Genomic DNA, 27403 nt, shown 5'->3' with positions numbered 1-27403 from the left:
TGTACACCCCAGTACGTTCCAGTCGTACCCCCACCCCAGTACGTGTCGTACCACCGTCAATGTACACCCCAGTACGTTCCAGTCCTACCTCCACCCCAGTACGTGTCGTACCACCGTCTATGTACACCCCAGTACGTTCCAGTCCTACCCCCACCCCAGTACCTGTCGTACCATTGTCAATGTACACCTCAGTACGTTCCAGTCCTACCCCCACCCCAGTACGTGTCGTCCCACCGTCTATGTACACCCCAGTACGTTCCAGTTGTACCCCCACCCCAGTACGTGTCGTACCCCCGTGTACCCCCACCCCAGTACGTGTCGTACCATCGTCAATGTACACCCCAGTACATTCCAGTCCTACCCCCACCCCAGTACGTGTCGTACCACCATCAATGTACACCCCAGTACGTTCCAGTCGTACCCCCACCCCAGTACGTGTCTTACCACCGTCAATGTATACCCCAGTACGTTCCAGTCGTACCCCCACCCCAGTACGTTCCGGTCCTACCCCCAACACAACCTCCTAAGTACGGAGCGCACCCCAGGCCCCAACATCACCACCGCATGTACGAGTCGTACCAACCCGCACACAAGGACAGCACCGTACAACCAAATGGCCCATGTACACACCGTACACACGCTCAAAACGCACGTACACAACCAGGACAAACAAAACAACACAAGAATACACCATTCGAATGGCACAAAGCCACTAAACATGTCCAACAACCACTAAAACAACACATTCACTGACCTGCAACTGCCAAAAACAAACAGAGGCCAAATACACCACCACTCCTTATAACCAACCCACCCAAGATTCAAACACAGCCACACCCACCAATGGACCAATAAAAAGGGCCCACACACACAAACCATGAGCCTTTGCAACAGACTCACTGCTGCCAGACACCACAGAACCACACTACAAGCTACACCACATCTTACACTTGCACACCTTCACACAACCACCCTCACAAACACCCCCTCATCACATTCACACACACACACACACAACCATCCACACCCCCCCCAACATCCACACACACCCCCCCACCATCCCCACCCACACCCCTCACCATGCCCACCACCAAGAATCCAAAGTTCAGTAACCGAGAATTGGAGGTCCTTGTTGATCAAATCCTCAGAGTCGAGCCACAGATCTTTGGAACATTGGTCAGAAGCACCAGCCTGGCAGCAAAAACTGCCATGTGGCAGACCATCGTCGATGCTGTGAATGCTGTTGCGGACACCAGACGGACCAAGCAGGAATGCCAGAACAGGTGGTACGATCTGCGGAGGAGGGTCCGAGCCAAGAGGCAGGATGAACACGACCAGGCCAACGCCACCGGAGGAGGGCCCTCCCGCAGACCCGTACAGTACCATCCCTGGGAGGAGAGGGTGATGGCCATACTGCCGGTGGAGGCAGTCGAAGGATTAGAAGGACTCCGAGACCCGGGTGAGTACACAAACAACGCACCTCACAAGGGGGGAACGGCATCCACAACCAAAATCACCAACAGGCACGCAACCACCACAAGCCATCGCATGACTCAACCACACTCCATGAGCACGCACATGCCACTGCTGCCACCATGCCCCATGCACCCAGCTGGACAATGTCAAGTCACAGGCCACAGAAGACAACAACACATGACACGGTAACCCGGATGGCGGGAGGCTGGGCCCAAAAAAGCACATAGTGCAACTCAGAAGCAGACAACAATTCACTCTACCCATATGGCCTAGGTCACAGCCAGACAAACAGTGTGTCCCAACACAGGAATGACTTGCCAGCAAATGGCGGACGCCTTGCATCAACACATGGGGGTGAAGGCACTGTTTTGCACATGACAGCAGCTAATGAACAGCCAACATTGTGAAAGAGTGGCAGCACACACCACCACAGCAGCAGCGTACAGACACAGACACTACACCCAATGGGTGCCTGGAGATCAGAAACAAACTCACATCAACAATCCAAGGGCCACTCAAAGATCTGCTAACAGTGTGTGCCCAGGAAGCTGGGCCGAGGTGACAGAGGGTGACACACGGAGGGAGGGAGAGGGGGACAGAGAGGGAGGGAGACGGACAGAGGGAGGAGGCTGACACACGGAGGGAGGGAGAGAGGGACTGAGAGGGAGGGAGAGGGGGACAGAGAGGGAGGGAGAGGGGGACAGAGATGGAGGGAGAGGGGGACAGAGATGGAGGGAGAGGGGGACAGAGAGGGAGGGAGACGGACAGAGGTAGGAGGCTGACACACGGAGGGAGGGAGAGGGGGACAGAGAGGGAGGGAGAGGGGGACAGAGATGGAGGGAGAGGGGGACAGAGATGGAGGGAGAGGGGGACAGAGAGGGAGGGAGACAGACAGAGGGAGGAGGCTGACACACGGAGGGAGGGAGAGGGGGACTGAGAGGGAGGGAGAGGGGGACAGAGAGGGAGGGAGAGGGGGACAGAGATGGAGGGAGAGGGGGACAGAGATGGAGGGAGAGGGGGACAGAGAGGGAGGGAGACGGACAGAGGTAGGAGGCTGACACACGGAGGGAGGGAGAGGGGGACAGAGAGGGAGGGAGAGGGGGACAGAGATGGAGGGAGAGGGGGACAGAGATGGAGGGAGAGGGGGACAGAGAGGGAGGGAGACGGACAGAGGGAGGAGGCTGACACACGGAGGGAGGGAGGGAGAGGGGGACTGAGAGGGAGGGAGAGGGGGACAGAGATGGAGGGAGAGGGGGACAGAGATGGAGGGAGAGGGGGACAGAGAGGGAGGGAGAGGGGGACACAGAGGGAGCGAGACACAGGGAGAGCCAATCAGCCGTGTTGCGTGTGTGAATGTCTGCTCGTCAGCAGGTAGACTGCGTGCATGTAGACAAGGGTGGCCAGTGCCAGAAGCCCCCCTCTTCACCATGGCAAAACACATGGCCATGTCACAACCTGTTCACGAGCACAAGGACAGCTACCTGGATCATATAAGTGTGTGGATCCACTCCATGTGCACATGTACAGTGCATGGCTCGCCACACCTGCCCACTCCACTGCTGACTGCAGTCACACTTGACGCAGCAAGTAAGACTGTGCCACACATAGTTAAAGGGGCCAAAGTGGTGCCCAAGGGACACAACCATGCACAAGTGCACTGTGAGTGGAATGCAAGACCAATCCTAATTCCAAGAGGAAATGTGCCAACTTTGAAAATGATGAAACATGGATGTTGCATGGACAAAAATTAACATTGTCTCTCTCACACACAGGTCAACGTTGTGGTGCACCCCCCAACACTGGGGGGGAACACTCACAGGACCTGGATCTGCAGGAGCCCGATCCCACCGGCAGCGACCACTCTCACCACTCTGCGGACGACCCCGACCAACCTGGCCCCTCTGGTGTCCAACCACCTGCAGCACCTGCGTCAGGTACAACTGTGCCAACCACCACCCCCACTCCTGCCACATCCCAGGAGACACCCAGGATCCCTGCCCCAACACCACAATGCAGCCAGGCTCGCCAGGAGGGACACGGTGTCCCGGGCACCCAGGAGGAGGCAGGCAACAACGCCAATGCCACCCCTCAGGGGTCCCGGAGACCCCATGTGCCCACAAGTGCAGGCCAGGTGCAAGTGGGCAGGGGTGGTGGGAGTGGAGGACAGCGGAGGCGCGAGCCTGACCAGTTGGCTGGGGATCCGGTATTTTCCCATGTCCGTAACATCCTGGACTCATACCGGCAGGACACCACGGGCATGGCCCAGGTTGTGTCCGTCCTCGAGGGGATCAAGGCCCAGCAGGCCCAGCAACATGCGGAGCTAATTGCCTGTCTACTGGTACACCAACGGAGGATGGAGGACAGACAGGCTGAGCAAGTGACGGCATTCCAGGGGATTCACGCTACACTCCGTCGGATGGCCGACCCTCCCTGTGCCAGAAGGCGGAGAACATCACCACCCACAGGGAGGGATCAGGAGGAGGAGGAGGAAACATCCGACGGAGCATCCCAGACGTCGTCACGGCCTGCTGGTGAGGTTCCCCGCAGGAGGCCGGGTCGTCCACGGAAAGGACCGTGAGGGTGGCTGCTACATCACCATCTCCCAGGACACCTGGCCTGGCACCTGGCCCACTGGAGCAACAGCATCACAGCATCAAGAGACATTCTCTGCCACATGGCCCTGCTGGTCACTGGCTGACCAATGTTGACAAAGACTGTGGCATGGACTCTGAGGATTTCCAATGGCAAGGACCCCAACTCCCCTACTGAACTTTGGATTCAAACATCCCGGAAAGACCCTTACTTTGCCCCCCCCCCCACTAATAAATCACACTATGATGAGTAGATGCCTGCTGGTAGCATTATTAACTAACATGTGTCTTGTAAAGTCAAAACATGCCTGAGTCATCTTTTGTCTTCAACCATCCACACCCTGGGGCCTGAGTCTGGCACAGGACACATGGGTCACAGTGTATTAGGCAAGACAGACATGGAGCACCATACACACCCGTGATGGGCCCAACCAGCTGAGGGGGTTGCCAAACAACCGTGCTGACACACACATTGAGTACAGCAACTGTCATGCGCAGTGGTCAGGGATCCAGTCCAGTGTCCTGGGGGGCACCCAGGCATGTGTACACAGGTGGCAGAACCATGTCCTGCAAGCCGGAGTCCGGTGGATGCCGAGAATGGGGGCCTGGCCAACGTTGGATGCATGGGGATGGCACATGTCACAATACCAACACAGTCATGGACATCATGCCCAATACACAGTCTCAGCCCACACACACAGCTTGCATCTTGCAACTCGACACATTGACACATAGCAACAATCAGGGAATACCATGCCAGACATGCAGGATGCACCGTGGCAACACACCAGCATTGACTGAGAAGAGGCACCTTGGAGGCATAGGGACACCTTTATTAGACATGTATTCGGGATTGCAGAGGCCACTCGAAGTACACATGAACACATCATGTGGAGTAACATGTGGGTCCAACACTGGCACCCCCCTTCTGCAGCACACATGCGTGTTTGCCATGGAAGTGGCACACAAGCGTCGGCTAACAGCTAAATACCCACAGCTGCACACGGAGAGCCTGCCATACACCATAGATCCGCTGATGTCGAAGTCCCACACCATGTCCAGCCAATGCTAACCGTATGTGGCCGAGGGCAGTGTCACACACATTGATGCCATCATCACAATCCCCTATCCCATCACTGATGCCTGTCAACCAGGCAGACCATCTATTCAGGTGTACACAGCTGCATGTCGTGTCCCATGGGGATGCGACATGGCTGCAGAGGAACAACACATCGACAGGGGCAGTGTGCATACATCGTGAACAACTGCCACACCCAATACACCCCAGATGCATCCCTTACCCCATGGAGACTTCCAAACGTGTCCGTGCCTGTAACGCTGAGTCAGCCCACGATGTCATGTCCATGATGAATAGCAGTGCCACAACAATGCAACCAGCAGACGGCATGTGCAGGTACCTGGGGAAGAGAGACACACAAGAAGTCAGCCACAAAAATGCACAGCCACTTGCATGTGCATTTACTCGACACATGTATGGATGACAACATGCTAGGTCATTATAATGACTGGGGAAATACTACCATCACTGGCACCATCACTCCAGTGACACACCCACACACACCTCTGAGTCACGTGCCATACATGCAGGTGGAGACACACATCACAACGCATGCCACACTCAGACACTGGTACTCACCACTAAGCAAAGAAGTCGCGTATGAGCCGAGTCCGGATGTCCTCTTGCGGCTCCACATCCTCCACATCACTAGCCCCATTGCTAAGCCCTTCGTCCTCCACGGGTGGATGGTCCTCGTAATGTTGATTCAGGATGAGTGGCACAGCTCTTTCAACTGCCATGTTGTGCAGCATGCAGCAGACCATGAAGATCTTGCAGGCCTTTGCCGGGGCATAAGGGAGTGCACCGCCGGTCTTGTGGAGGCACCGGAATCGGCTCTTCAGCATGCCAAACGTCCTCTCTATCACTCGCCTTGTCCGGCCATGGGCGGTGTTGTAGCGGAGCTGTGCCGGCGTGATGGGGTTGCGGAGAGGTGTGATCAGCCATGGCATGTTGGGATAGCCAGCGTCCCCTACATGGGAAGCACATGGTCATCGTTAGAAGTGGTGAAGCGGTCGTGCTGGTAGGCGATACAGAATAGAAGACAGACAGACTGTACCCACCTACAACACATGCCCGTTCGTTGCGCAGCTGCATCATCATATCAGGCATCCCGCTACACCTCATGATGTAGGCATCGTGTGCTGATCCTGGAAAACGAGCACAGACATGTGAAATCACCATGTTGGAGAGACACACCACAAGGGCATTGATGGAGTGGTAGTGCTTCCGATTGCGGTACGCCACCTCCCGTGCGTGTGGTGGTACCAAAGCTACATGTGTCCCATCTATGGACCCAATGACATGGGGCATCCCTCCCAGGGCATAGAATCCACGCTTGACCTCAGTCATCTGTTCAGGGGTTGGGAACTTGATGAAGTCATCCAGGTGAATCAACATGGCCTCCAAGAAATCATGCAGCACACCGCTGAACATGCTCTGGGACATGCCACCAACATGAGCTATGGTATTTTGAAAGGTACCCGTGGCAAGAAAATGTAGGGCAGCCATTACCTTCAGCTGGGGTGTCAGTGCCGTAGGATACCTGTGCAGCGATTGCAGGTGTGGTGCCAGTCTCGCCGTCAACTCCAGAATCAACGGTTGGGTGAAGCGGTAGAGCCGGATGCTGTCATTCTCCTGCATGGCAGCCAAGTCTGGAATTATTCGGGCAAGAGGCGGCGCTCTGCAGTAATTTGGAAGTGACAAGGAAGAGTGAGTTCACCACGACAACAACTCATGTCTACTGAGCACATGTTAATCTGGCAATACACACATGCTACATAGGGAGTCAGGTATGTGCTACATGGCCAGCACACGTATGGATGCAAGGTGGCACTCCTTCCAAGACCCAGCTACACACGGAGATTGAGAACCTCCCCATGCCACGCCATGGGAATAGCTGTGTCCCAGTGCAAGTGAACAGCCAGACGCAAGACAGGAGTGACATACACCCACACATCAGCAGAAGTAGGATGCCGATTGCAGAGACTGGTCGTGGAACACTGGAGCCACAGGTCACATGACATTACACTAGGACAGCCCACACACCTTGCCATGAAGGTGCACATGTCATGACTCACCACACATTCCTTGTGAGGATGCAGACATGGCCTTGTCACTCTACTCCGTGTCCCATGCATACATGTGCACCTCACATCCGATACCACATGTGGCATGGTGTGCGGAACAGTGTGCAATGACAATCTACACACAGACACATGTTGGTTGCTGCTACGGCTGCAGCTTATGAGGGTGCTACAACATGGTCACATTGTGCACTGTGGGTAGTGACAAGTCAGGTGTCATAACCCCTGTACCGGGCATCATGGGACACTTCCGTGTGTTGGTGTCCGTGCCATGCCAGTGACGCTTACCCCAAGTGTGCAGTCCGACATGCACACATGTCAAAGGAGTCAAGGGCATGGCTGGCACACATTGCACCGTCACACAGTACACCTATACACATCTCATCATACATCTGGTGCCTTCTCCACTCAGGAGTCATGTTCCACATCACAGCCTGTCACACCTGTGCCCCACACATGTAGTAATGCACAGACGATGCCTTGATGTCCATTCCTGGACAAGTATGTCCATCCATGGACAAGTATGTCCATCCATGGACAAGTATGTCCGCCCTATTCCTACCTGTGTGCCGCCTATCACCACTGTGATGTGTAAAAACCGCCGTACTGCTGCTAAGAGGGCCTGTGTACGTTCCCAAATCACTGTGGGAGTGCTGCCGTATGTGTACCCATCGTGATGGCGAGCGTACAGGCATTTGTACGGTCCGTACCACTACGAGTACGCATACGCGTGCAGACCCATAGTGATAGTGAGCGTAGATGCGTGTGTACGGCCCTGTCACAATGTGTGTCCTTGCGTATGCGTACTCGTAGTGGTACGGGCCGTACACACGCATCTACGCTCACTATCACTATGGGTCTGCACGCGTATGCGTACTCGTAGTGGTACGGGCCGTACACACTCATCTACGCTCACTATCACTATGGGTCTGCACGCGTATGCGTACTCGTAGTGGTACGGACCGTACACACGCATCTGCGCTCACTATCACTATGGGTCTGCACGCGTATGCGTACTCATAGTGGTACGGACCGTACACACGCATCTACGCTCACAATCACTATGGGTCTGCACGCGTATGCGTACTCGTAGTGGTACGGACCGTACACACGCATCTACGCTCACTATCACTATGGGTCTGCACGCGTATGCGTACTCGTAGTGGTACGGACCGTACACACGCATCTACGCTCACTATCACTATGGGTCTGCACGCGTATGCGTACTCGTAGTGATAGTGAGCGTACATGCGTGTGTACGGGCCGTACCACTACGAATACGCATACGCGAGGACACCCATACTGATAGTGAACGTAGGCATGCGTGTACGGGCCGTTGCAACGCATTTGGGGTGCCCTAGGGCCACGAAACGCACCGTACCTGTGTGTGATGCTCCAAATTACATAGGGGACAAGTATTGAGGCCTACATGCATGCTGGTTGTCATGGAGACCAAGTTCAAATTCCGAAAATTGTTCTGGAAGGTGCACAGCAGAAGTCAGTTGGAATTCTTCTACATTGTTGCAATGTGTTTGTGGGTCTGACATCATGCAGGAGAATGAAACCGATAGAGAACCCACAGACTTCTAGGTTTGAAGGGATTGGTGGAAACATAGGATGCAAATGTGAGTGACCAATCACTCTGTACTCCTGTGCATGAGACAGGGCAGAAAGGCAGATATAAGGCAGCCAGGTCCCATGAGGGAGTACTTGCCTGCACATCTTTGCATTCGTCGACCCAGCTGCTGCTACTGATTCCCTGGAACCATGTCAAGGGCTGTGGAGAGGACACAGCCATTCACCCTGGAGGAGAACATGGCTCTGCTGGATGTGATCCTCCCACAGAACTCCATGCTGTATGGGCGACCAGGGTATCAGGTGAGTGCATAGGCCACTGGCACAGACTGTCCCTATGTTGTGACTGTGACTTCTGGCATTGTGTCCTGGTGTGACACACATGCCATGTACTGTAGGGGGGGTCCCAGGGGGGGGAAGCCTGATGTCTCCCAGCAGTGCCCTGAGATAGGAGGGGTGGGTGTGGAGTCCTCCCAGCAGTGCCCTGAGACAGGAGGGGTGGGTGTGGAGTCCTCCCAGCAGTGCCCTGAGACAGGAGGGGTGTGTGCCTATCACTCCCAGCAGTGCCCTGAGACAGGAGGGGTGTGTGCCTATCACTCCCAGCAGTGCCCTGAGACAGGAGGGGTGGGTGTGGAGTCCTCCCAGCAGTGCCCTGAGACAGGAGGGGTGGGTGTGGAGTCCTCCCAGCAGTGCCCTGAGACAGGAGGGGTGTGTGCCTATCACTCCCAGCAGTGCCCTGAGACAGGAGGGGTGTGTGCCTATCACTCCCAGCAGTGCCCTGAGACAGGAGGGGTGGGTGTGGAGTCCTCCCAGCAGTGCCCTGAGACAGGAGGGGTGGGTGTGGAGTCCTCCCAGCAGTGCCCTGAGACAGGAGGGGTGTGTGCCTATCACTCCCAGCAGTGCCCTGAGACAGGAGGGGTGTGTGCCTATCACTCCCAGCAGTGCCCTGAGACAGGAGGGGTGGGTGTGGAGTCCTCCCAGCAGTGCCCTGAGACAGGAGGGGTGGGTGTGGAGTCCTCCCAGCAGTGCCCTGAGACAGGAGGGGTGGGTGTGGAGTCCTCCCAGCAGTGCCCTGAGACAGGAGGGGTGTGTGCCTATCACTCCCAGCAGTGCCCTGAGACAGGAGGGGTGTGTGCCTATCACTCCCAGCAGTGCCCTGAGACAGGAGGGGTGGGTGTGGAGTCCTCCCAGCAGTGCCCTGAGACAGGAGGGGTGGGTGTGGAGTCCTCCCAGCAGTGCCCTGAGACAGGAGGGGTGTGTGCCTATCACTCCCAGCAGTGCCCTGAGACAGGAGGGGTGTGTGCCTATCACTCCCAGCAGTGCCCTGAGACAGGAGGGGTGGGTGTGGAGTCCTCCCAGCAGTGCCCTGAGACAGGAGGGGTGGGTGTGGAGTCCTCCCAGCAGTGCCCTGAGACAGGAGGGGTGTGTGCCTATCACTCCCAGCAGTGCCCTGAGACAGGAGGGGTGTGTGCCTATCACTCCCAGCAGTGCCCTGAGACAGGAGGGGTGGGTGTGGAGTCCTCCCAGCAGTGCCCTGAGACAGGAGGGGTGGGTGTGGAGTCCTCCCAGCAGTGCCCTGAGACAGGAGGGGTGTGTGCCTATCACTCCCAGCAGTGCCCTGAGACAGGAGGGGTGTGTGCCTATCACTCCCAGCAGTGCCCTGAGACAGGAGGGGTGTGTGCCTATCACTCCCAGCAGTGCCCTGAGACAGGAGGGGTGGGTGTGAAGTCCTCCCAGCAGTGCCCTGAGACAGGAGGGGTGGGTGTGGAGTCCTCCCAGCAGTGCCCTGAGACAGGAGGGGTGTGTGCCTATCACTCCCTGCAGTGCCCTGAGACAGGAGGGGTGGGTGTGGAGTCCTCCCAGCAGTGCCCTGAGACAGGAGGGGTGGGTGTGGAGTCCTCCCAGCAGTGCCCTGAGACAGGAGGGGTGTGTGCCTATCACTCCCAGCAGTGCCCTGAGACAGGAGGGGTGTGTGCTTATCACTCCCAGCAGTGCCCTGAGACAGGAGGGGTGTGTGCCTATCACTCCCAGCAGTGCCCTGAGACAGGAGGGGTGGGTGTGGAGTCCTCCCAGCAGTGCCCTGAGACAGGAGGGGTGGGTGTGGAGTCCTCCCAGCAGTGCCCTGAGACAGGAGGGGTGTGTGCCTATCACTCCCAGCAGTGCCCTGAGACAGGAGGGGTGTGTGCCTATCACTCCCAGCAGTGCCCTGAGACAGGAGGGGTGTGTGCCTATCACTCCCAGCAGTGCACTGAGACAGGAGGGGTGGGTGTGGAGTCCTCCCAGCAGTGCCCTGAGACAGGAGGGGTGGGTGTGGAGTCCTCCCAGCAGTGCCCTGAGACAGGAGGGGTGTGTGCCTATCACTCCCAGCAGTGCCCTGAGACAGGAGGGGTGTGTGCCTATCACTCCCAGCAGTGCCCTGAGACAGGAGGGGTGGGTGTGGAGTCCTCCCAGCAGTGCCCTGAGACAGGAGGGGTGGGTGTGGAGTCCTCCCAGCAGTGCCCTGAGACAGGAGGGGTGTGTGCCTATCACTCCCAGCAGTGCCCTGAGACAGGAGGGGTGGGTGTGGAGTCCTCCCAGCAGTGCCCTGAGACAGGAGGGGTGGGTGTGGAGTCCTCCCAGCAGTGCCCAGAGACAGGAGGGGTGTGTGCCTATCACTCCCAGCAGTGCCCTGAGACAGGAGGGGTGTGTGCCTATCACTCCCAGCAGTGCTCTGAGACAGGAGGGGTGGGTGTGGAGTCCTCCCAGCAGTGCCCTGAGACAGGAGGGGTGGGTGTGGAGTCCTCCCAGCAGTGCCCTGAGACAGGAGGGGTGTGTGCCTATCACTCCCAGCAGTGCCCTGAGACAGGAGGGGTGTGTGCCTATCACTCCCAGCAGTGCCCTGAGACAGGAGGGGTGTGTGCCTATCACTCCCAGCAGTGCCCTGAGACAGGAGGGGTGGGTGTTGAGTCCTCCCAGCAGTGCCCTGAGACAGGAGGGGTGTGTGCCTATCACTCCCAGCAGTGCCCTGAGACAGGAGGGGTGTGTGCCTATCACTCCCAGCAGTGCCCTGAGACAGGAGGGGTGGGTGTGGAGTCCTCCCAGCAGTGCCCTGAGACAGGAGGGGTGGGTGTGGAGTCCTCCCAGCAGTGCCCTGAGACAGGAGGGGTGGGTGTGGAGTCCTCCCAGCAGTGCCCTGAGACAGGAGGGGTGTGTGCCTATCACTCCCAGCAGTGCCCTGAGACAGAAGGGGTGGGTGCCTATCACTCCCAGCAGTGCCCTGAGACAGGAGAGGTGGGTGTGATGCACAGTGTGAGCCTTGATCACTGATTGTGACATTGCCATCATTCCACCTGTGTACCCACTATGGCACGTACAGCTTTTTCCCTCACCAGGGGATGATGTCCCTATGACAAAGGTGCAATGCGTTGGCTGCATGACATGCCTTGTTGTAAACAGCTAATTTGTTCTCATATGTCTCTCTGTGACATGTGGCTGGTGTATTGATGTGGTGTCACTTGTTCTTCCTCACAGGTAGGCGCCACTGCCAAGGAGCAGATCTGGCTGACCGCCGTCAGTGCCATGAGGGGTGTGGATGGTCGGAGGCGGAGCCTGCCCCAGGTGAGGAAACGCTGGCAGGATATCCGGTGCTGGACGCGGAGGATTGCACAGCTCCTGCTGGGGGACTCACCTGAGAGCCACAAGAACCGCGGCCGCCGCCGTCTGAGCCACCTCCACAGGCGTGTGCTGCCGGTGGTCTTTCCAGACCTGGAGAGGCGCTTACAGGCGATGCAGCAGCCGGAAGGGGGTAGGTACATGTGCGTTTGTTGTGTGTCACCGGCATTTGTAAGGGCACGGTAGCATTAATTCACTGGCAGGGTTTAAAGGTGCTGTGCAGATCCTGTTTGCCCCAGTATAGCGCTGCGCCCCTGCCACCCTTCCCCTCCTTGCAATGTGTTCCCTGGTCTGTGTGTGGTCACTCCTTCACAAGGTAATGTAGGCTGGTGCTTTGTCCACGAGAACAATGCCTGTAGCATCATGTGTGGGGGTGGTGTGTAACAGCTTTTTGGACCTTGGCTGTGCCCTGTCAAGTGCACTGCATGTGGGTTCCATGTCAGTTGGCACTGATGCTGACTCCAGACATGGGAGTTGGTCTCTCATGTGTCATGCCTTACAGCGCGCATGTCCTATGTAGTGGCCTGTCACATGATGTGCATGAGTGTGCGATACGCATAGTGCAGGGATGGTGGCGTGTGTTGCAGTCATTACCATTCAGTAGCATGTGGTTGCGTGCCCACTACTGTCCCCTGGAGCACCTTTTCCTCAGTGGTGTGTGTCATCATAAACGTGGACACTCTCAGTGTCTACAGCGTAGGTTGTGCTCTGTGCCATTGTCCCCTGGCACCATGTATATAGACGTGCTATTTTGTACAGGTGTCCACTGTGCAGCCTGACCTGATTGTCCTTCTTCATACTCACAGTTGGCAGTGCCTGTGTGTCTTGTTATACTCATCTGAGGATGGGCACTGGTACCTCATTATTTGTACAGGTGCACCTTGGCTGTTTGGCGTCCAATCTTGCATTTTGCCTGCCCCTGTGTTTATCACCCAGACTATGAGATGTTGGTGCCACCTGTGTCTCAACAATTTGCCTCGTGTAGGGGTTGGTTGGGGCGGGCAATGCCTATATGTAAAATCCTGAATTCTACTTGCTGGGTCTGGGCAGTGTGTGATGTTTGTCTGGACACACACGCAAGGTGCAGTGACCGAGTCATGTTGGGCATGTTTCCAGCATTACCTATGCAGCATGTGTCTCAAGTTCGTGGATATGGTCCCTGGTCATCGGTATTTTCACCGACGCTGTGTGGTGCAGATGCAGTGCTGGATTGTCCCCAGGGCCTGGGTGCTATGTCAGTCTACGTTTCCTGTCTTGAGCTATTGTCTCATGCTCTCCATGGTGTTTCAGTGGCATGGTGGCTCAACCAACTGTGTGTTTCATGCCCTACATCGGTACCTTGTTTAGTAGATGTCAGGGATCTTCCTTTTCAGGCTATGCAATGTTACCTATGTAGATTGGACTCATGTGACTGATGTGTACAGCTGTCTGATTAATTTCTGTCTCTCCACCCTGCCCACAGCATCGTCGGGGGACACAGAGGGAGACATGGACACAGGCAAGGCGGAGGGACCGAGCACCAGTGCCAGCCGTGACATCGGGGCTGGCACATCGAGTGGGACAGAGGTGGAGGATAGTGCGGCCGAGGACCTGTCGACTGGCACGTCAGAATACGAAGCTGACAGGTCCGAGGAGGAGGTCTCCGAGTGGGCGGTGGCTGCACCAGCAGCTGACAGCGGAACAACACCTCGCACCGCCCCCTCAGTTCCCATCAGCCGCCTCCCACTTGCTCGTGTCCCTTCCCAGCGTGCCCGGTCACAGCATGTCTCCTTCCTGCCAGGCACCGCACCCCCTGCCCCTGTCTCCACTGCTGCCGCCAATGCAGAGTCTGTGGACATCCAGCGGCAACTGCAGGTTGGTCAGGCTGCGATCCTTAATGTCCTCCATGCCCACGGCAAAACCTTCACCAACATCGAGGCATTCTTGGAGGGCATTCTTTCATCGCAGGCTGACCAACGCAACTTGCTGAGGTCCATAGACTCCACACTGACTGCAGCAGTGGGTCTCCTGCAGCGCGACCTCCCCCCACCTACCAGGTGGTTGAGTCTCCCCCCCTGTCTCCACCCTCCCCGGTGGCGCTGCGACCCATCCCTCTGACCCCCCCCTCCTTGGGGCCTGAGGTCCCTTCGGGTGCAGGGGACTCCCTGGAGGACCTTGCAAAGGTGTGTAGTGCCATCCTGGCCTCCGCCTTTGGCACTGACCCACCCCCTGTGGTGGAGTCCTCCATCCCTGCACCCACAACGCCGCCCCTTTGCCCTGATGTCCCTGCGGTGCCTGTTGCTTCCCCCCCCCTGATGCCCTCACCAGTGTGGAAGACGATGCCATTTGACTGTGCAGGCAAGGTAGGGGACACGCATCCCACTGTGTCCCCCATCCAGCTGAGAATCATTGACTGCCCTATGGGCTTTGTGAATATTGAACTGCCTGCGATCCACGGACATTGTGCTCATGCTGAATAAAGCTTAATTTTGTTTTCATTATCACACTACTGCTATGCTGGTATTGGTGTTGGTGGGGCTGCTACATGGTTTTGGGTGGTGTTTAAGGGTTTGGGTGTGTGGGATATGTAGTAGTGTGCTGCTCATTGGTGGGACCCTGGGATCTGTGTGCCATCACAAGGTGTTGGCTAACTTTCTTTGTTCATGTAAGCAGTTACTGCATGGTGCACTTGTCCCAGGGTGTATTCCTTCCTCTGTGTACCCAGCTTTCTTCCCTGCAGGGTGTTCCCAATGTTTAGCGCAGAGCTGTGTCTACATGAGCTGTGTGTGTGACGGAGCCCTTCTACTTTGGCCATGCATGCAGGGCCATGTCTCCACCTGCAACAATCGTGGCATCCTTGGTGATCACTGTACTTGTGTGTGGAGTCTGTTGACATGAGTTCATGGGGACATGTTCCCTTGTAGGCAGTATGCATGTGGATAATTCTGGCCTCACACACATGTGTTACACCCCTCCTGTCTCAGGGCACTGCTGGGAGAACTCCACACCCACCCCTCCTGTCTCAGGGCACTGCTGTTAGTGATAGGCACCCACCCCTCCTGTCTCAGGGCACTGCTGGGAGGACTCCACACCCACCCCTCCTGTCTCAGGGCACTGCTGGGAGGACTCTGCACACACCCCTCCTGTCTCTGGGCACTGCTGGGAGTGATAGGCACACACCCCTCCTGTCTCAGGACACTGCTGGGAGGACTCCACACCCACCCCTCCTGTCTCAGGGCACTGCTGGGTGGACTCTGCACACACACCTCCTATTTCAGGATATGTACACTTGGAACATACACGGTGGGGGTACGCTCCATGCATTCGAGGTGAGGGTACGAGTCTACTTACACTGGTGTGGTGGGGGTACGCTCCATGCATACGCGGGTGAGGGTACGGGTCGTACTTACATTGTTGGGGTATGGGGTACGCTCCTTGCATACGCGGGTGAGGGTACGGGTCATACTTACACTGTTGGGGTGGGGGTACGCTCCTTGCATACGCGGGTGAGGGTACGGGTCGTACTTACACTGGTGTGGTGGGGGTACTCTCCATGCATACGCGGGTGAGGGTACGGGTCGTACTTACACTGTTGGCATGGGGGTACGCTCCATGCATACGTGGGTGGCGGTACGGGTCGTACTTACACTGTTGGGGTGGGGGGTACGCTCCATGCATACGCGGGTGGGGGTACGGGTCGTACTTACACTGTTGGGGTGGGGGGTACGCTCCTTGCATACGCGGGTGAGGGTACGGGTCGTACTTACACTGTTGGGGTGTGGGGTACGCTCCTTGCATACACGGGTGAGGGTACGGGTCGTACTTACACTGTTCGGGTGGGGGTACGGTCCGTGAGTCCGCGGGTGGGGGTAGGAGTCGTACTTACACTGGTGGGGGTGGGGGTACAGTCCGTACGTCCGCGGGTGAGGGTTCGAGTCGTACTTACACTGTTGGCATGGGGGGTACGCTCCATGCATACGCGGGTGGGGGTACGGGTCGTACTTACACTGTTGGCATGGGGGTACGCTCCATGCATACGCGGGTGGGGGTACGGGTCGTACTTACACTGTTGGGGTGGGGGTACGCTCCATGCATACGCGGGTGGGGGTACGGGTCGTACTTACACTGTTGGGGTGGGGGGTACGCTCCTTGCATACGCGGGTGAGGGTACGGGTCGTACTTACACTGTTGGGGTGGGGGTACGCTCCATGCATACGCGGGTGGGGGTACGGGTCGTACTTTCACTGTTGGGGTGGGGGTAATGCTCCTTGCATACGGGGTGGGGGTAGGGTCCGTACATATACGTCCCCACGCTATGTGATGCTTGTGCGGCCCGTACCCAGGCCTTTGCCACGTGGGTGCGATCCGTCCCGCCATTGTTGGGGTGACGTGTGTGTGGGCGTGGTACGACTCGTACCCACGCTCTTCAGGCGTGGGTACGGGACGTACCTGTCTGGTTGTGTTGCCGGTTCGCGTGGTGACGGACTTCCGTTGTGGCGGTCGCTGGCTTATCAGGACACGCCCCCACCCCCTCGTGGTGACCAGGGCATGGGAGTCAGGTATGTCCAGGCCATGTGTGGTGTGTGACTTATGTGGTTGTTTTGTGGCCTGCCCTGGTCCTGCCACCCCCACCCCACCCCACTTTCCCCCCTCCCTTAGTTATTCTGACCTTCTGCGGCGTCTGCGTCGTAACCTGTAGAGGAGGTGGACTGCTATGAGGGCAGGGATGACTCGTAGGTTCGGGTCCATGTCTGTCCGTCGCGTACTGGTACTCCTTGATCGCGTCGTCCTGTCGCGTACGGGTCCTCCTTGATCGCGTCCTCCTGTCGCGTACAGGTCCTCCTTGGTCGCGTCGTCCTGTGTGTCCGTCGCGTACTGGTCCTCCTTGTTCGCGTCGTCCTGTCTGTCCGTCGCGTACTGGTGGTCCTTGTTCGCGTCGTCCTGATTTCCCGGCAGTTTTTGGGTGCCGGAAAATATTCACCGTGCGGGATGACGTCGGTGCGAATCGTAATTCCTGGGTCGTGAATGGCTGGCTGCGAGCGTCCCGACGTCAGGTCGGCGCTTTCCCGGATGGCATTGGTAGGGTTTTTTTGTTCGGTCGGGCTTTTTTACGAATCGTACGGTGATGGTGTACCCGTGCGAATCGTAATTCTTTGTTTGTATGAATTGACGACCGGGTACGCGTCGGACGGAGATTATGCTCCTTCCGACGGTTCGTACCCGGTTTTTACCGGATCGTGATCGGCACCCTATGTATTACATTTTTGCAATATCTGTACTAAGGATTATAATAGTGTTAGTAGGGTTCTATTTAACACCCGATAAAGATATTAGGTTTAGTAATGCAACTACCACATTTGCACACACAAAAGATGAAGAGCAATTGAAAGGATCATTTCCTATGCATAAGAGACATGATTACACAAATTACTTTCATTCTAATTTAATGCAAGAATACATGCAGGCTATGGATGCAAAGGTTTATTATGTCTGCGCCCACTTACCATCATCATCAGCAGAAAAAGTTATATACTATCATAATCCCTTGTCATAAGTAGTTTTGTGTAATATATTGGTTACATTTGTATACGGGCAAGCACATTTTGAATACTTTTATTCTAACTTTGATCTAATACTTTCTAGAGTACCACCGGAACAAAGAATGAATTTACTCCCAAAAGCAAAAGAAATGGACACATCTTGGAATTATTTTAGACCGTCTATGCCCATAGATAGTGTTAAGGCTTGCCAGAACAATTTAACCTGTTTAATGAGACGCTAACATTTCACATAATAAGGATGGAGAAAATTATGGGGTCCATTACGATGGCAGGCGGGCGGGCGGCCGTAACGATACACAGGACCGACCACCAGAGGTGCGGCAGTCCCGCTATGGTAATTAGGATGCCACCGCCACCTTGGTGGTTGCATCCCACATATATTACATTGTGGCAGGCGGTGCTGTAAGCAGCACCCGCCGCAATGCAATATATGCATGTTGTGTATTTGCATGAACAAAGTGACAGGCACCGCGCTGTGCCTGCCACCTTGTGTATGCCAATAAAAGGGGGTACCAATGCACATCTCTGCTTGCCTTTCCATGGCGGAGTCTCCACCATCGAAAGGCAGGCATGCTGATATGGATGGCGGTGCCACCATATTGTGTCCCTTTTCCCCCACCAGGCAATCCGACCAGCGGAAAAGCAGCGGACGGTCTTTCCGTCCGCCGCGGTAGCCTTCGCCTTACTAATATGGCAGGGGGTTAACCAGGGACATTTGGCGGGCGGATCGCGATCCGCCCGTTATGCTAATGACCCACTATGTTTCGAAAAATGTTTGGAAGAAGGAAGAAACTTATTAAAAAAGAAATTGGTTTACCCAAAGCAGAAATTAAAAAGATGACAAAAAGGGAAAATGTGTGTCTACAAAAGGAGAACACACACAAGAACCCTATGTGTGGGGATTAGTAGCTGTGAACATACATTTGAATTAATGGGAGTAAAATGGCAAATTTTACAAAGCAAAGAATCTGCAGTTCCAGGAGTTTATTTTGTTTGTTACCTGTTCATTGGAAGGGCACTTGTTATTTACCTATATTGTTTCTGAAGATGTATCATGAATAGATGCATTATTAATAACACCTGCACACAGTCACACCCGTAGTACAGAAGATGGAACCAGTCAGTGGGAGACATTTTTTATTGAAATCATTATGCCTGTGGGAGTCATAGTGAATGATAAAAAGATTAAAATACAGTGAACAGTTGTTGACAAGCTAGCAACTAGCATGCCTAGCATGTTATTAGTTGTGAACACCGAGCTTGTAGCAATTAGATCCATGTTTTTGCAAAATCACTTAGCTTTAGATATATTACTAGCAGGGAAAGGAGGAGACCTCAGGATGCTGAAAATTCAGCATTGCTGCTCATAGATACCTGAGGAGAGCAAGAAAAGTCGAAAATGTACAAAGTACATTTCCAAACCTAAAATTTGAGTTAAAGGAATGAGAAACATGTAGGTGCATATTTATGCCCCCCTAGTGCTGCAATAGCATCACTTTCTGTGATGCTGGCAGGACAAACCTTAAAATCCTATCTATGAGACCATGCACTGCCACTTTGTTTGGCTTTGAATGGCCTCATAAATGGTGCACAGACAGAATATCGAGTTTAAATTATCGACCTACACTAATATCAAGTTGGAAATACCGTGATACAGAAATATCGACTGCAGGAATATCGTTGTCAAGAATATCGACTGTAAGGTACGAAATATCATTTTTGAAAATATCAAAGTCAGTAATATCATTTGCAAAAATATAGTTTAAAATATCGATTGTTAAATTAGTGTTATGTATTTTAGTATGTATGTTAAAAGTATGTTGTATATTTTTTTGTGTAAGTACTGCTGTTGTATTTTAATGTGTGTTTACATTTTTAGTAGTTATTAATTTTATGTTAATTACATTTTGCGTTTTGTAGTTCTATAGAGAGTTGTGGGTTAAATGGGGAATAGGGTGGGAAGTAATTTAATTATAATACAATTATTAATATTTTAATCTATTATTATTTATTTAATTTAGATTTTATAATGTTAATTGTGGGAATTAATGTATTATTATTAATTATTCATTGGTTGTTAATTATTAGTAATTAATTGGTAATTATGATAACTGTCATTTTTGCACGAGCGGGTTGTGGGTTTATAGGGGAATAGGGTGGGTAGTAATTTATTTTTAATACATTTATTAATATTTTTTATATATTGATATATGTTTAATTTATAATTTAGTGTGTTCATTGTGGGAATTAATTTATTTATTAATAATTATTTATCGATTGCTTTTTAATTATTAATTAATTGATTAGTAATTAGTTATCTTAAATGTGTCATTTTTTATGAATGGGTGGTGCGGTTTATAGGGGAATAAGGCGGGAAGTAATTTATTTATAATTATTAATAATTAATTGTTAATTATTGGTTATTTATTAATTAAACATTAAGTAAGACAAATGTGTAATTAATTTGAGATGTAAGCTGTGGGGTGTATAGTGGTAAAGAATGGGAAGTAAATTCTTTTAAATTAATTAATAAGTTGTTAATTGATATTAATTTAATAATGTAAAATTAGTTATATAAATTGTGTAATGATTTTTAGGTATGTCTTATGGTGCTTATTGGGGTAGATGTTCGAATGTATTTTATGTTTCATTAATAAATAATAAGTCAGTCATTAATATTCATTCATTAATTATAGTAATTATATAGTAATTGTTTATTTATATATTTTGTGTGTGGAGTTTGGTTTTATAGGGGTAATGTTTGGTGATTAAAGTAATTTTTATCTGTTTTAATATGTTTTATAATTAATAATATTTTTTATTTCATAATTATTTATGTTAATTATGGAGATACCGTTTATTTTAAAATTTAGATGTGTGTTGTGAATTGTGTGGTGTTATAGGGTAGGTAATAACACATATTAAATTTAGGTAACAATTAATGTTTTTGATTATAATTAATTTCTATTAAATATAGTTATTTGTAAATTACTTTTAACATTTTAGTCAAATTACTTTTACAGGTAATTTTAATTTTTTTAAACATTATGATATGCTTCTATCTTATGTCATTTATTAAATATTCATATATGTTTTCTTTATTTGTTTTTTAACATCTTTTGTATTGAAGTTGATATTTAGATTTATTTTAATTTTGAATTGACTTCAGTGGGAATAGTAAATTGTACCCCTCAACTATCCAACACTTTCCCTATTGTTGCACTTACTGGAGTGGGAATAGTAATTGTTACCCATCTGCTATCCAACACTTTTCCTACTGTTGCACTCACTGGAGTGGGAATCGCAATTTGTACCCCTCCGCTATCCAACTCTTCCCCTACTGTTGCACTCACTGGAGTGGGAAAAGTAATTTTTACTCCTCTGCTATCCAACACTTTTCCTACTGTTGCAGTAATTGGAGTGAGAATAGTATTTTTTACCCCTCCACTATCCAACATTTTCCCTACTGTTGCACTCACTGGAGTGGGAATAGTAATTTTTACCCCTCTGCTGTCCAATACTTTCCCTACTGTTGCACTCACTGGAGTGGGAATAGTAATTTTTGCCCCTCCACTATCCAACACTTTGCCTACTGTTGCACTCACTGGAGTGTGAACAGTAATTTTTACCCCTACGCTATCCAACAGTTTCCCTACTGTTGCATTCAATGGAGTGCAAAATGTAAGTTTAAAAATTATGAGATATTTTAATGTTTAAATTTATAATATAACGATTTTCTTATTATATTTTATGTTATAGGTGTATGTATATATATCTATATTTATTTGTAAGTTTATATTTATTTATAACATTTTAAAATAAATTACAATTATTCGTTGTTTTTTTAAGTAAATATATGTATTTATATTACATTTTATATATGTATGTTTACATTTTTAAAATTAAATTTATTTATGATATTTGTTAAAATGTACATTACATCTAAATCATTTTTTTAAAGTCAATTTTATTATTTGATTTATTTAACATCATTTTTTATATATATAAAAAACGATATTGTGTACATCGACATTTTTAACATCTTTAATATTTTTTCGATATTTTTTAACTTAACATTTTACAGATAGGATGTCGATATTTTTGACATCAATTTTTATGTGTCGATATTTGTGTATCGGGATATTTTTGTACTCGATATTATGTCAGTGATCCCTCAAGACAAGGCAGTGCAAATAGCTGCATGGGCTTACTCTGCGCTAGGGAGGCATTCCAAGTGAATTGTGGTGGGTGATTCCAAACAACACCCATAGATTTCGATGCTTCCCCAGATTTATAAGACCATGCAAATCTGGGGAATGGACCAAAACGTGTTGGGGTGGAACGAGAAGAAATAACTTTATTTCTCATCCTTTTTTCTTCTTTCTTTATGTGCTGCATTCTGCAGCACACATAGACAGAGGGATATTCCTCAATGGATAGATTCTGTGCAGGAAGGTGCCCCTTCCTGCATTTAAACAATCCTGCCAACAAACACAGGCATCCTTGCATGAGGGTGCAAGGGCGCTTGCATTGGCGTTAGGTTGTCAAAACAGCACCAGCACAGGGAAAAAGGACAGTAATGCACCTCATTATTTTGCCAATACTATTTGTAGGGCTTTGTTTACTTTTTCTATTTGCATTATTCAAACGCTATAGATATTGCATTAGCAGAAGAAAGAGTAGAGAAATGAGCAAGAGGAGGGAAAAAAGAACTAGCATTAAATGATCATCCGAGTATGAGTATAGAAAATCATTACAATTCAAAAGCTTGAAAAGAAAAAGACAAGACTTAACTGATGATGAGGGTGCACTCTAAGCAGAAGTTACATGCAAAAGAGTGCTAAATAATGTAGCATCCTCCCCAGCCCAGGAGCCTGTAACAGGCCATGGCACACATGGAAATCTGGTCAGTACGTCTTTATTCTTCAGCACGCAACCATTAACTGAATGCAATGTGTCAAGAAATTTATTGACCAAACCCAGCCACACCCAACAGATTACATAATAGGAGCCTTGTACATACAAACAGAGGACACAACATCTCCCCCTTTGTTGAATATGGAGTAGAACAAATATATACACATATACACATTATAACTCCTTGATGAGTCCTCGAGGTGCTCGCATCAGTCTTCCAGATCTAGTTGTAGGCGGTAGAGGAGGGACACCTTCATCTGGCATCGCTGGAGAAGAGTCGGATACCTGACGTGGGCACTCAGGTGGACTTCCTCACTCATGAGGTGTGGAGCTGACAGACATCAAGGCAAATGCTTAGAGTTTGAAGAGTCTCTGGTTATTGTTTTTCCCAGGTCATTGGGCCATTACCATGTGTCCTTTATTTGCAAAACCTCCTAGCGGTTCAGCATCAAACGAAGCGTCAGTCTTGCGCATCCGCTTTTCCTTTCACGAAGACCGAATCTTGAGCACATCAGTGCTTATCTGCGTAAGCCTTCATTTTGCATTATTGAGAGGTGTCAGGGACACGAATTTCATCAGGGTCTATTGACCAACTGGTAGTCCATTGTGGTATCTTCGTTCCAGAAGCCCTCACAAACAGAAAAGTGGCAGGACTTTCTCATGTCGTGGAATGATGAGTGGAACAGTAGGCATGGAGGGTTGGGCGTATAGTTGACTTGAGATCGATTCCTTCCAGTTCAGCATGCCGAACCACTCTTTTCAAAGTACTCATAAATAAACAGTGCCATTTGCCTGTGGCCAGAGAAGTGTTTTTTTTTCCTGATGTTTGATGTTCAAAACTTTAAGAACGTCTTTGAACTCTCTTCTATTGATGGGTAGACTGTTGCCAGATTTGAAAATGGAAGGAACAACCCATGCTGCGAAAATGTCATCCAACCTCTCAATGACTTTGTAATGTGTGGTTGATGATAAGTCTTCCACTAGAGGAAAATGTGAGTACTTATTGAGAACTACCATGAGATGATGTCCATTATTAAGGCATCTGAAGAGGTCAACCACAATCTTCTCCCAGGCCTGCTTAGGAAGATCAGACAAGTTCCACAGGTGCTGAGTCATTTTGGGAAACATACCGTTGCACAGATGACAAACTCAGTTCCCTTTCAACGCGTTCTTCAAGGCAGGGGGATCACACTAGAATACTGAGGGTTCTTTTCATTGTGGCAATTCCACAATGACCTTCATGTGCCCGTTCAATAACTTGTTGCCGTAGGGGTAACTAATCTTGCCACCCTTAGTATGACACCATCATGTGCAACAGAATGTTCTTCCCTAACATTCTTGAATTTCTGCTGCTCAAAATCAGCTGTAAGAGGTCAAGTATGTTTGCTCCATGATTGCCTTGAAATAATTTCTTTAAGTTTAAGCATGTAATTGTCAGTCCTAGTAGCTGTCAAAGTCTGTTTAATAGAAAGAGCTGCAGGTGCACTTGACTTTGCTATGAAATTGCTGTAGGCCTCAGCCATTTTGGACGTTGTTCAATGATGGTGTAGCGGCACTCATGAAAAGTAGTCTGCGGGGTTTTGATCCCTCCCCAGTTTCTACACAATAGTATAATCATACTCCTGTATGTGCAACCCCTACCTCTCGATGCAAGGGGGCATCTTGGCTTTTGGATCTCCAAAAATGGTGAAGAACGCCTGATGATCCATGACAAGAGAGAAATGGTTTTCGTACAGAAACACACAGAAGTGTTCCCACGCCCATACTACAACTAAGCTTTCTTTCTCAGGTTGAGAATAAGAACTTTCAGTCTGAGACAGACTCCCGCTAGCATAGGCCACAATGTATCACTGAGCATCGGACTGTCCATTGTGTTGAGCAAGGATCACGCCCAACCCCACCGGGCTTGTATATACAACAATCTTTGTATGCAATTTTGGATCTAAGTAAGCCATTTCAGTAGCATTTTCAATTGCGTGTTTTATTTCCTTGAAACTTTGGTCACATTCAGATGCCCAATCAAATGGAACATCTCGCTTTGTTAGTTCTCTTACAGGGGCACTCACAGTGGCAAAATCATGACTGTACCTGGCACACTAGCTGGCGATGCCCAAGAAGGATCACAGCATGGTCATATCTTCTGAGGGCAAGTAGATGACAATACTTCTACTATTTCAGGGTCCAGAGTCATTCCCTTTTCAGAGAAAATATGCCCAAAAACCTTGAGTCTGTTTTTGTGAGACTCACACTCTCTGCATTTAGTGAGACCTGCATCAGCAAGCAGACGGCATACTTGTGTGAGTGCTTTGTCATGTTCCTTTTGTGTAGCCCCAAACACCAGTATATCATCAGTGTAGCTAAAAGCATGCGTGACAGGCCAAATTATTCAAAGAAGGACAGCTTGAAAGATTTCTGCAGCTGACAACACACAAAAACTGAGGTGACAATTACGATCTGGTAAAAAAATTCCCCGTACGACTCGTATCCGGTCTTTTTACCAGACGAATCGTACAAGTGCCGTACAAACTGCCAATTACGATTCGCATGGGAAAAAGACCATACGAATCGCATTGGGAAGAATTCCCCACACGTCCTCGGGTCGGAAAATGTGTCCGACACGTCCACGGACGATTTACCGTACAAACGTGAAAAGTGAAGTCCGACCGTGGAATCACGATCCATCCCGTGCGTCTGATGTTACAACCGTATGGAAAAAACACTGTCCGCACCGAACACCCATAGCAAACATGGAGACATGAGCCCGCATACGCGCCCAACACCCCCCCAGCCCCCGTACGTTCGAGTCGTACCCCCACCCGTGTATGTACACCCCTGTACGTGTCGAACCCCCGGTGTATGTACACCCCTGTACGTTCGAGTCGTACCCCCACCCGTGTATGTACACCCCTGTACGTGTCGTACTCCCCCGTGTATGTACACCCCTGTACGTGTCGAACCCCCGTGTATGTACACCCCTGTACGTTCGAGTCGTACCCCCACCCGTGTATGTACACCCCTGTACGTTCGAGTCATACCCCCACCCGTGTATGTACACCCCTGTACGTGTCGTACTGCCCCGTGTATGTACACCCCTGTACGTGTCGTACTCCCCCATGTATGTACACCCCTGTACGTGTCGTACTCCCCCGTGTATGTACACCCCTGTACGTGTGTGTCGAAAACCCGTGTATGTACACCCCTGTACGTTCGAGTCGTACCCCCACGCGCTGGGGGTACGCACCATACATACACGGGTGGGGGTACGACTCGAACGTACAGGGGTGTACATAAACGGGGGGTTCGACACGTACACGGGTGTACATACACGGGTGGGGGTACGACTCGAACGTACAGGGGTGTACATACACGGGGGGTTCGACACGTACAGGAGTGTACATACACGGGTGGGGGTACGACTCGAACGTACAGGGGTGTACATACACGGGGGGTTCGACACGTACAGGGGTGTACATACGCGGGTGGGGGTACGACTCGAACATACGGGGGCTGGGGGGGTACGACTCGAACGTACGGGGGCTGGGGGGGGGTCAGCGCGTACATACGGGGGCTGGCGCGTACATACGGGGGCTGGGGGGGGGGTCTTTGCGTACATACGGGGGCTGGGGGGGGGGTTACGGCGTGTACCGGGCCACCTACTCTGGTCGTTTCGCGCCGTACATCGCTTTTCCGGCACTTTTTGGGTGCTGTGAAAATATTGCCGTCCGGACTGCTGTCGGTTCGAATCGTACTTCCTGGGTCGTGAAACGCTGCCTGAATACGTCCCGATGTCACGTCGCAGCATTCCCGGATCACATTCGTATGTATATTTTCGTCGGTCGGTGTTTTTTACAATTCGTACGGAAATGGTGTTTCCGTGCGGATCGTAATTCCATGTTTGTAAAGTTTTACGACCGGGTACGAGTCGGACGGAGAAAACACTCCGACCGACTGTTCGTACCCGGTTTTTACCGGATCGTAATCGGCACCTCAGTGTCTTATATCTGAACAAACCAACATAAGTTGAAAAAGCAATATAGTACTTACAGTTTTCTTCCGGCTCAAGTTGGTGGCCCCCTTTGTTCAAATCAGGGTGGGAGAAAACTTTGGCCCCATTCAGCTATGTGATCATGTCTGCAATGTGTGGACCTGGATATCTTTCTCTTTCAATTGCTGTGTTGGCCTTTCACATATCAACACAAATGCGCACTGAGGGCCCGATTCACAGAACTAACTTAAGACAAAATCCTAAACTTACTAGCATTTTGGTATTCACAGAAGGCACTTACTCATTTCGGTATTCACAGAAGTTAGGAGTCCTAACTTTAGGACTCCTAAATGCCTTCTGTGAATACCGAACGTCTTAAAATTAGGATTTTTCTCAGTTTAGTAGTAGTAAAGTTAGGACTCCTAACTTTAGGACTCCTAAATGCCTTCTGTGAATACCGAAAGTCTTAAAATTAGGATTTTTCTCAATTTAGTAGTAGTAAAGTT

This window comes from Triturus cristatus, chromosome 5_1 (assembly GCF_964204655.1).
Source record: "Triturus cristatus chromosome 5_1, aTriCri1.1, whole genome shotgun sequence".
Classification (NCBI taxonomy): Eukaryota; Metazoa; Chordata; class Amphibia; order Caudata; family Salamandridae; genus Triturus; species Triturus cristatus.
The sequence above is the reverse complement of the archived record's forward strand: the minus strand, read 5'-3'. Positions refer to the sequence as shown.